Raw genomic sequence first — 9,903 nt, forward strand, 5'->3', positions numbered from 1 at the left:
GGGTGGTATGTTTCATACAAATTTTTTACAGAGGATAAAAAAAGTTAACATAGTGTTTGTATGTATATCATGCCCGCAATTCATAAATTATAATGATATTTATACAAAAGTTTACGGTATATATTTCAACATGCCATTTTCTGTGGGCCAGCCCATGAGCACGCATGCCCAACATGCCATTCATGCGACTAAACATGTCGTTCTTGCCCGTGGCACGTGGTGTGGTCTGCTCATCTGCCGTGGTGAGGCCCGTGGGATGACACGACATATTATGTTCTTTACACAGGAGTTAGTGTGGCTATGCTTCTAAAACTTTTTTTCCTGCGTCGAAGTTGTTGGTGTAATTGAGTGCCATGAGTGTTTTGGTGATTGTTAGGTAGAAGCAGCGAGAGACTAATGTGTTTGCTTTTTTTGACTGTACACAGTAGGGCAAAGCCCAACTGCAATTTTTAGAAATTGAAGCGAGAAAAGTATCACAAGGCTTAAGCTAAGCCAAAAAAGGAAAAGGGCTACATCTAAAAGAGAAAGAAGAAGAAACAAAAGAGAAAGTAGAAAAAAGACTGAAAAAACTAGCAAATCTAGAAATATCTAGAAAAATTACAACAGATTGTCTAGCCAAGCATTGAACCAGGAGGCATGTTTCTGTTTGATTCTATATCTAAGCCATTTCAACTCCTCAAAGAAGATGTGCCTCCAATTTTGGAAGGATGGTTGCACTTGTTGAAAGATATAAGATTATTCCTTGAGATCCAAATTGCCCATGCAGCGAGAATAATAATATCCATGAAGAAAGGTACCCTAAGCTTTTATCTCATGTCATCAATTGCCTCCAACACTGTGGTGGGATTGTCTCTTGAGGGACAAACAAAATTCCAGCATCTGGTAGCAAATGGGCAGCCCCAGAACAGGTGGAAGACAGTTTCATCATGTTGACAGGTCATTAGAGCATAATTATAAGTTTCCAAATAGAAGGTTTTCCTCCTTAGGAGATTTCTGGTATTCACTCTATCATGGAGAAGCATCTAGAAGAAAAATGTGTGCTTTGGTTGACAAGATGAGTTCCAAATCCATTGAAATTGTTGAGGTACCACTTTCATCCCAATCATCACTATATAGGACTTTCCAGCACTAAATTTATGAGACCCCCCAGATGTAGGACCATGTATCTGTGTGATTGTTGTACTCGGAGCCTCGCAGGTTTTCACACAAAGTCTCAAGTTGCAAGAATTGACCATAGGCTTGCACTGAAAGTGGTAAGCGAAATAGGTCCTCTAAATATTCAGTTTGAAGGGCTTCATGGACTGGAATCATAGAATCTCTGGCAAAGGAAAATAGGTGGGGAAAACTCTGATGTAGATAATTGGTGTGCCAAAGGTCAGTCCATAGAAGAGCAGATTTTCCATCACCCAGATTGCATCTTGCCATGGACTTGAACTGATCCAACAATTTCAGATTTGCTTTCCACCAAAATGATCCACACAATTGTTGTCCAGGCAGCTGTCCTTGGGAGTAGTAAGTCTCCCAAATCAAATTTACCCATGGGATATTGAGCCTGTTGAAGAATTTATGAAGGTTTTTGAGCAGCAAAGCTTTATTTTTGAACAGAGATATCTTTGACACCAAGACCACCCTGTTTTTTTGGCCTGCAAACTACAGTCCACTTTACCATATCTGGTCTGTGATCTTCTAGGTCTAGGCTTCTCCATAAGCAATGTGTAAGATACTTCCTGATTTGCTTCTTGATAGTCTCAGGCAATTCCAAGCAACACATGAAAAAAACTGGAATAGAGGCCATTATTGATTTTACCAATAGAAGTCTGCCAGGTTGTGTCATAAAAGTAGCCAGGCCCATCAACTTATTAGCCATCCTTCTCACTAGAGGCATACATTCTTCTACTGTAGGCTTGTAGAGTCCCAGGGGTAGACCCAAATATGTAAAAGGGAAAACTTCTCTTCTGCAGTTCAAAGTGTTTATGAGGATCTGTACTTTTGCTCATTGATATTGATAGGAATCAAGCTTGACTTGTTGTAATTAAATTTCAACCCAGTAGCATCTGCAAAAGTGTTGAGAATGGCCTTAAGGAACACTAATTCTTTAGCATCTTCTCTCATCAGAAGTAACGTGTCCTCAGTGTCGGCGTTCTGGGAACGGGGGTCCCCGGACTTGCCTGCCTGCGATCCATGGCATGGCTCTGCGAGCAGGCCCGTACAGCCCATCTTCACTAGCAAGGACTCAATACCCTCACGAGGGGCCTAGCCTCGCGAGGCGAACGACACAAGACCTCCTCAGGAGAGGCCTCACCAGGCTAGCTCGCGAGGGGCGGAGAGATATGTCGGCGTTCTGAGAACGGGGGTCCCCAGACTTGCCTGCCTGCGGCCCACGGCATGGCTCTGCGAGCGGGCCCGTACGGCCCATCTTCACCAGCAAGGACTCAAGACCCTCACGAGGGGCCAATCCTCACGAGGCGGACAACACAAGACATCCTCAGGAGCGGCCTCACCAGGCTGGCTCGCGAGGGGCGGAGAGATCAAGGACAGGCAAACCTCGCGAGGTTCCGATGACGTGAGTCATGACGACCAAGGCCAGGCGGGCGCCAGCGCACAGTGTCCTTGTTTCCTCTTTGGTGCTAAGGAAGCAGGCGCAGGCGCGGAGTACCGAGGCGTCAAGCAAAGGTTTCCATATCGGTGCAACGAGATGAGGTCCAGTAGGACGGCAAGACGGAGGTCGTCGTGGAGCCCAAGACGGCGTCACCACCAGAGCCTTTGACAGGCAAAGACCACTTTTGTCAGGATAAGCTGTGCTAGCTGTCCCCTTTCGAATTGGCCGTTGTTGGCTCCCTTCCCGCTCAATATTTGGGAAGAGGAGCAGGGCCTCTGTAAATAGGACTAGCCACCACCATAGCTAGGAGGGCCGAACGGATCGAGAGAGACCAGAACAACCACAAGTTCCCTAAGAACAAGAACACCTCTCCTCAGGAGGCTGTTCTTCCCCTTGTACTGTTCATCCTTACCCCAAGAGGCAATCCACCACACCACATTGGAGTAGGGTATTACACCACAACGGTGGCCCGAAGCAGTATAAATCTTGTGTCCCTTGTGTTGTGAGTTCGTCGAGTTAGCCCGTTAGATCTTAGCAAAGCTAGGACATGGATCGGTAGGGGGAGATCTTCGCGCGCACCCCAGTGTTCGAACATTGAGGGTTTTTCCAGAACCTGTGATCTGACATTTGGCGCGCCAGGTAGGGGTGCGCCGGAGCCTCTCTCCCGCCAGTCGATTCACCGACGCTCCACGGTTCCGATGTCCCGCGACTCAAGGACCAACGCCGACCACTGGGCAGCCTGGCCAGCCCGGGAGGCGCCGCCTGCCCAGGAAGACCTCAACCCCGCGCTCCAGGCGGCACGAGCGCCACCTGACGCTACGGGGCGCGGGCGGCGCAGCCAGGCGCCGTCCACCCTCAACCCACAACAGGCGTGAGCTGCTGCAAGGGCCGCGAGCCATGCCGCGGCGACGGCACCGCACCCCCGGAGGGAGCAGGCAAACATGCAGGCTGCACTCATAGTGGCACGGGAGCTGCCGCGGTGCCGGTTGATGGAGAGCGGCCGGGATGCACTGCTGGAACGCATCGCCGAGCTACTGGACGCCGCGGCTTCAGGAGCGCCTCCCTTCTGTTCTCTGCTTACGCCACAAGCTGCGGCCGGGTCGAATGAAGGGCCACGTCGCGCCCGCGTGCCTATAGGCGCACCACTAGACTTCATCAACACCGGCGCAACCAACGGAGCAGCACGACCGCTCGCGCCCGCGCCACCTCTGCTAGGCGCGGGCACGAGCGCTGCCACCTACGGTCTGAGCAGGATGCGACCCTACCATCCTCGAGGTGACACACTAGGTCGGGCGACATGGAGCGTGGGGCACTTCGACGAGGGCTTCGGGGGCCTCGGAGGCCTACATGCCCCGCATGATGAACCAGGAGTACACGCCGGAAGATGACCCCGGCTCGTTCCTCGAGCCGAGCTGGGAAGAGGAGGCGTTTTGAGCTGAGGCCTTCCAGGAGCCGCCCGAGAGCCCCGCCAACCACGTCGTCGACAACAACTACAGGGTACCACTAATCTCCCAAGGATAGGCTTACACTAACCATGAATCGCAGGTGAATCAGGTCACAGCGCCAGGCGACGTTTCCGGTGCGGCGGTATCCGCCTCACCAAGAGAAGCTCACTAGGGGCTGCGTGGAAGGGGCCAGGAGCAAGGCCCCTCCCCGCATGAAGCAAGGCGTCCCCCAGAGGTAGGGCCTCTGCCGAGGAGGTGCTCCAGAGCCTACCCCGGCAGAGGACCTGTGGTCACCGAGGGTGCGCTAGCGTCCCCTTTGCCCCATTGGTTTCGTCCTGATCTCCGGTCGATCCCAACGGTGGCTGAGGGAGGCGCAAAGCGGGGCCCTCGTCTGGCAATATGAAGTAAGGCTCATGCCTTTGAAGATCACCGCCCGTGACACTCTCGCGTAATAAAGAGTGGGGATGTACACGCCCCGGAGTCTCAGGAGTGCCGCCTCGGGCCTCGGGGGCTCCCTCCCACGTCCTAGTGGCAGCAATTAGCTCCGCGCTGGTGAGAAGACTTGAAGACAAGAAGACTAGACTAGGTGCCAGACGCGGCCATTTTCTTTGGATCCCTTTTCTCTAGCCTTGCCCTCTGGATTTGGATTTAAGTTGCAGTTGAATTTTCATTGATGCGCGCGGGGGGTGCCTTTTCTCGTTCGAGCAATTTCTTGCTATCTGGTTCTTGCCTTATTTCGAAGTTCGTGCCTGCTGCTTCCCCCTCACGAGCCCTTTGCGTGCGGGGCTGAGCAAGATGCGTGCGCGCCACACGCATGACACGCCACGGCTAGCGCTCGCTTATTACGCGGCCCCCTCGGGCGCCTCGACGAGTTCCTCAGGAGCTTCCAACCTCACGAGCCGGTTTGGGCTCGTCCAGGCTAAGGTAAACCGCAACAGCAACTTCGCCCTAGGGAACGTGAGTCCACGAAGATACATATTCAACTCGACCTAACAAGATAAAGGCAGTAGCAAATTTACATGAGGGGCTTCCCCTCCAAAAATGCTCTTACAACTTCAAGGGCTACGCCCGAGCTTCTGTGTGCAGGACAAATAGCTGGGAAGCACGGGATCAGTTAGACATGTTGCTCGCCGTGTTCCCTAGATCGCCCCCAGACGCGTCACTAGCATTGCTGCCATCGTCGTTGGCATCGTTGCCAACATTGCTGGCATCACCATCACCTCCACCAGCGCCGCCATCACCGTCGTCGACCACGTCACCCGCGTCCGCCGCGACCACCACCCCATCATCATCGGAAGTGAAGGCCCTGACCAGCGCGTCCACATTGTCTTCCACCCATCACGACGGGTCGCCCTGGATGGCCTCGGGTACGGGAGCGATGGCGGCATCAAAGTCGAAGTTGGGGTCGGCGTTTTGGAGATGGCTGAAGACGCGGGAGAAGGCACACCCGACTAGGCCGCGGCTCCTCTCTTCAACAAGTTGGCGAGCCCTCTCGGAACGGTTCTCCAGGCACGTCACCACATCGGCGAAGAAGCGGAGATGGCTGGCATAGTCGTTCACATGGGGATGAGGAGAATTCCCATCGCAGATATGTCCCAGGGCAGTGTTGGCCTTGTTCCTGAGGTCCTGGAGCATGGGGTTGTGCACATGCTCCAACGTCTGCCGCTGAAGCACTTCTTCCTTGTTCTGCCGTGCAACGGACTTGGCGTCGGCGACCCACTGCCGAAGAGGGAGCAGTTCGGCATGAGCGGAAGCCAGCTCAGCCTGCGCCGAGGCCAGGGCGGTTGCGGCGGCCTCCTGGTGCCACTCCACCTCGACCAACCTGGACTTGACGACAGCAGTCCTACCTGCAGCCTCAGCCTCTGCGAGCTTCAACTTCAGGTCGAACATATCCTCAAGACCCGCGCGAGCCTCAGCCACCCGGCGATCAACCTCCTCCTGGGCCCTGGCCTCGCGCGCGCCAACGGCCTCCTCCGCTTGGGTGACTTGACGCTCCCTCGTCTCTAGCCGCTCAAGTTCAAGGCTGCGCTCCACGGCTTCCAGCGCCAGCGCTTCCTCGCACCTCCGGACCTCTTCCTCCTCGACAGGCGTCCCTCTTATTGATGCTAGGACGGCTCTACGCGCCTCCACTTGCTGTTCCAAGGAGGCATTCCAGGCTTGGAGATCCCGCGAGCGTTCCTCTGCGATCTCGCGGAGGCGGTCAGCTTCCCGAGCGTCTTCCAAGGCTCGGGAGCAGGATTCGCGCGAGGTCGCGAGGGATGCCTCAGCCTTCGCGTTATCAAGCTCGCGCTGGTGACCCCCGAGGTTGATAGCCACCTTCAGCTTACGCCACTCATCCACCAGCTGGAGGCCCTCGGCCACAAGGTGCGTGTCCACATCCACGAGCTCTTCACCAAGTCGGGTCATCGCGCCCATCGCCTCCTGGAAGAGCTCGCGGCGGACGACGCTCCCTTCCTGCACCGACTCGAGCATACTGCTGACTCCGTCCTCCTTGGCGGAGACCGCGTATGGGGCCCGAAGCGACTCGCCCCCTTGTCGCAGGGGCTGGGGGCTGGCGTTCGCCCATTTGTGCGACGGGCCTCGCGAGGGGCCCGAACGAGTGAAGGCCCGCTGCTTGAAGAAGACCCCAGGATCGAAGCCAACCAGTCACTGTCTACGACCAGGGGAGGAACACTTGGCATGCTTGATGTGCTCCGAACAAGGCCGCGAAGAAAAGACGGCGAAGGCGCGAGCTCAAGACACCTTGTCGACGGGCCGGCTTCCCCGGTTGACTCCACACCGTGAACAGCGCGTAGGCTTGAAGCGCTCGAGTCTAGCAGGAGAAGCGAGGCGAGAGGGGGCTGCTTCTCAGGAGATCTTGCGGCCTTGGCGGAAGGAATCCTGTAGAGATATCGTTAGGAAGGGAAGCAGCACACAGAGAATCACCAAGATAAGGTACTTACTCGTCAACGGCGATGTACTTTCTCTGTTTTAACGACCCGAAGGTGCCGCTGCTTGGGGACCCCTTCCTCTTGCGGAGCTCTTCAAAGTCCACGGAGAGCCGGCCGAAGCGTTGGACGTGGCGGCCGACACAAGGCGCAGCTGGAGAAGCGCTCGAAGGGGCAGCCTCAGGAGCGCCAAGCTAAGGGGATCCATCAGGCTCAGCCTCGCAGCGACCTACCGAGGCCTCAGGAGCCCCGGCATCGGGAGACGTGGGTTGCGCCGCCTCCTCAACCGCCGCCCAAGGCAAAGAGTCATGAGTCCCCGAGGACGACGCCTCAGGAGCCCTGGGCGGCATCAGCATCTCGGCACCTTCACCATCAGCCCCCCAGCGGTGCTCGCCTCCTACATCCACACTTGGGGCAAGCTCGACACCAGCGGCAGGGAGAGGAACCACGACGATGGGGTTCTCACAGGGCCCCATGAGGCCGACTAGACGCAGCCCCCACTCATTGAAGGAAGGCATCTGCTCGGTGAATGTCGCCTTGTTCAAATAGCGATATAGGAGGCAACTCTTCCTCGGCATGTCATCTGGCAGTGGGACACCCGTCAGGATCTCAAGCACTGTCTGCTGCGCCTCGAGGGGGAACCCGGACTCCTGAAGTCTCATGTGGTCCTTGCCGTTGAGCAAGGCCCACATCGGTTAAGAGTGGCGCTGAAGCGGAGCAATTCGGCGCCGGATGAACTCCTTCACCACCATAGGCGCAGTCACATCAAGGTCCTTGAGCCACCTTAGCCTGAGCCAGACAGGGGCAAGGCGCGAATTGGTAAGCCTTTAATGGCACCAACCCGAGCTGGGAATAGCGGGCGCTGACGGAGAAGAGAGCAGGGGCTGAGCACTCCATCATCAACAAATACCCACTGTGTCCGATACCCGCTCGTGGATGGTTGGAGCTCGAAGTCTATCCCCGCACTGGCTGTCGCCACCACGGCCTGAAAGCTTAGGCATCCTAAGCTCTATTGGGGATCAATCAGGTGCAGCGAGAAGAAGAGACGGAGAAGGGCCACTGAAGGGGCAATGCCTACCATGGCCTCGCAAACAAAGGAGAAGACGGCGAGAAGGGTCACGGATTGGGGATCAAGGTGCAGCATGTGGATCTAATAATGCGCCAGCACAACATTGAAGAAGGCGGAGAAGGGAGGAACCAAGCCAGCCCAAAGGGCGTCGATGAAAAATGGGACCTCGGTGGCCACACGGTCAATGCGAGCACGAGACGCAGGCCAAGCCACTATCTTTCCCCACTCATTGAAGCTGGAGGCGAGCATGGGATGCACCTTCCCCATGGCCTCATTGTTGAGCACCAGTGATCGGCCAACTGCGGGCTCGGTGGCCGGAGGCGCACTAGCCGAGGTCAGAGGTTTCTTCTTCTTATCCGCTTGGTGGCCGGTAGCGCTCAGGTCAGATTGGAAAGAGAAGCGAAGTCCAGGGGAAGCAGAGGGATTGGAGGAGTATGGCGCGGACGACGGAAGAATAACTGTGTAGGTTGCGGTGGCCGCATAGCCAGGCGGGTTCCAAGGCAGCGTCCGGAAGCGGAGACGCCCACGTCCAATTAACCGCCATGCCTCGACCAAGGCCAGAGGCTATTGGGGCCTGTGGCGCTCCGCACTTGTCCTTTGGCTTCGCCTCGAAGCCAAGTCTGTGCGTGCCTTGGGCCCGGGGGCTACTGTCAGCGTTCTGGGAATAGGGGTCCCTAGACTTGCCTGCCTGCGGCCCACGGCGTGGCTCTGCGAGCGGGCCCGTACGTGTCACATCCCCAGTTCAGGCCTTGCTTGCCTTTGCATTAGCCTCCATGCATCATGTCTAAAATTTATGAAACTTGAAATGGGGGCTGATAAACCCTAGCAGCAAATGAAATTCAACTAGGGTCCAGATAAAATCATTTTCAGTGAACCCAAAATGGCCTTCACAAAATGTTCATCATTTTTGGATTGGTCTTGAAACTCTGCCAAAAATATTGCACATTTTTCTAGGACAACTTGGATCACTGAATTAAATCGTATGTATTTGCATTTGGGCATTTTAAATGCTATAAATATTTTTAAATGTCCAAAAAATCTTGAAAGTATTTTTGGGCTGTTGGAATTAATTTCAGAGGCGCCTATAATTATTTTCAGCATTTTATAAAATGGTTTGGCACCTATGCCAAATCAAAAACAACAGCAGAAAAAGAAAAACAGAAAAAGCAGAAAAGAGAGACTTACCTGGCGCTCACCTGGCAGCCCACCTCGCCCAACTACTACTGGCCCAGCCCACCGCAGCCCCTCTGTCGTCTTCCTCCTCATGCCAGTAGGCAGGGCGCGTGGTCGCCGCGCGCGCGCCAGCTCCTGCTTTCACCGCGACGCCCCGGGCTCTTCTGGATGCACCATGGAGACGCCACACACCTCCCAGCTTCTCTCCCTCGCCCTCCCCGTGCCCATTCCCTCCCCTGGACCTCTCTTCCCCACGCTCGAGCGCAACCGTTTCGCCGCCGCTCGTCGTTGTCGTGGCCACTGCCTCCCCCTCGACCCCTCGCCGTGCCTGCGAGCTCCATCTTGATACGTCCATTTTGCATCATGCTTTTATATCAATATTTATTGCATTATGGGCTGTTATTACACATTATGTCACAATACTTATGCATATTCTCTCTTATTTTACAAGGTTTACATAAAGAGGGAGAATGCCGGCAGCTGGGATTCTGGCTGGAAAAGGAGCAAATATTAGAGACCTATTCTGCACAGCTCCAAAAGTCCTGAAACTTCACGTATGATGTTTTCCAAATATATAAAAAAAATTGAGCGCAAGAACTTCACCAGGGGGCCCACACCCTGCCCATGAGTGTGGGAGGCGCGCCCTACCCCCCTGGGTGTGCCCCTACCTCGTGGCCCCCCTGGTGGCCC

Source organism: Triticum dicoccoides, unplaced genomic scaffold, assembly GCF_002162155.2.
Source record: "Triticum dicoccoides isolate Atlit2015 ecotype Zavitan unplaced genomic scaffold, WEW_v2.0 scaffold74767-1, whole genome shotgun sequence".
Taxonomy (NCBI): domain Eukaryota; kingdom Viridiplantae; phylum Streptophyta; class Magnoliopsida; order Poales; family Poaceae; genus Triticum; species Triticum dicoccoides.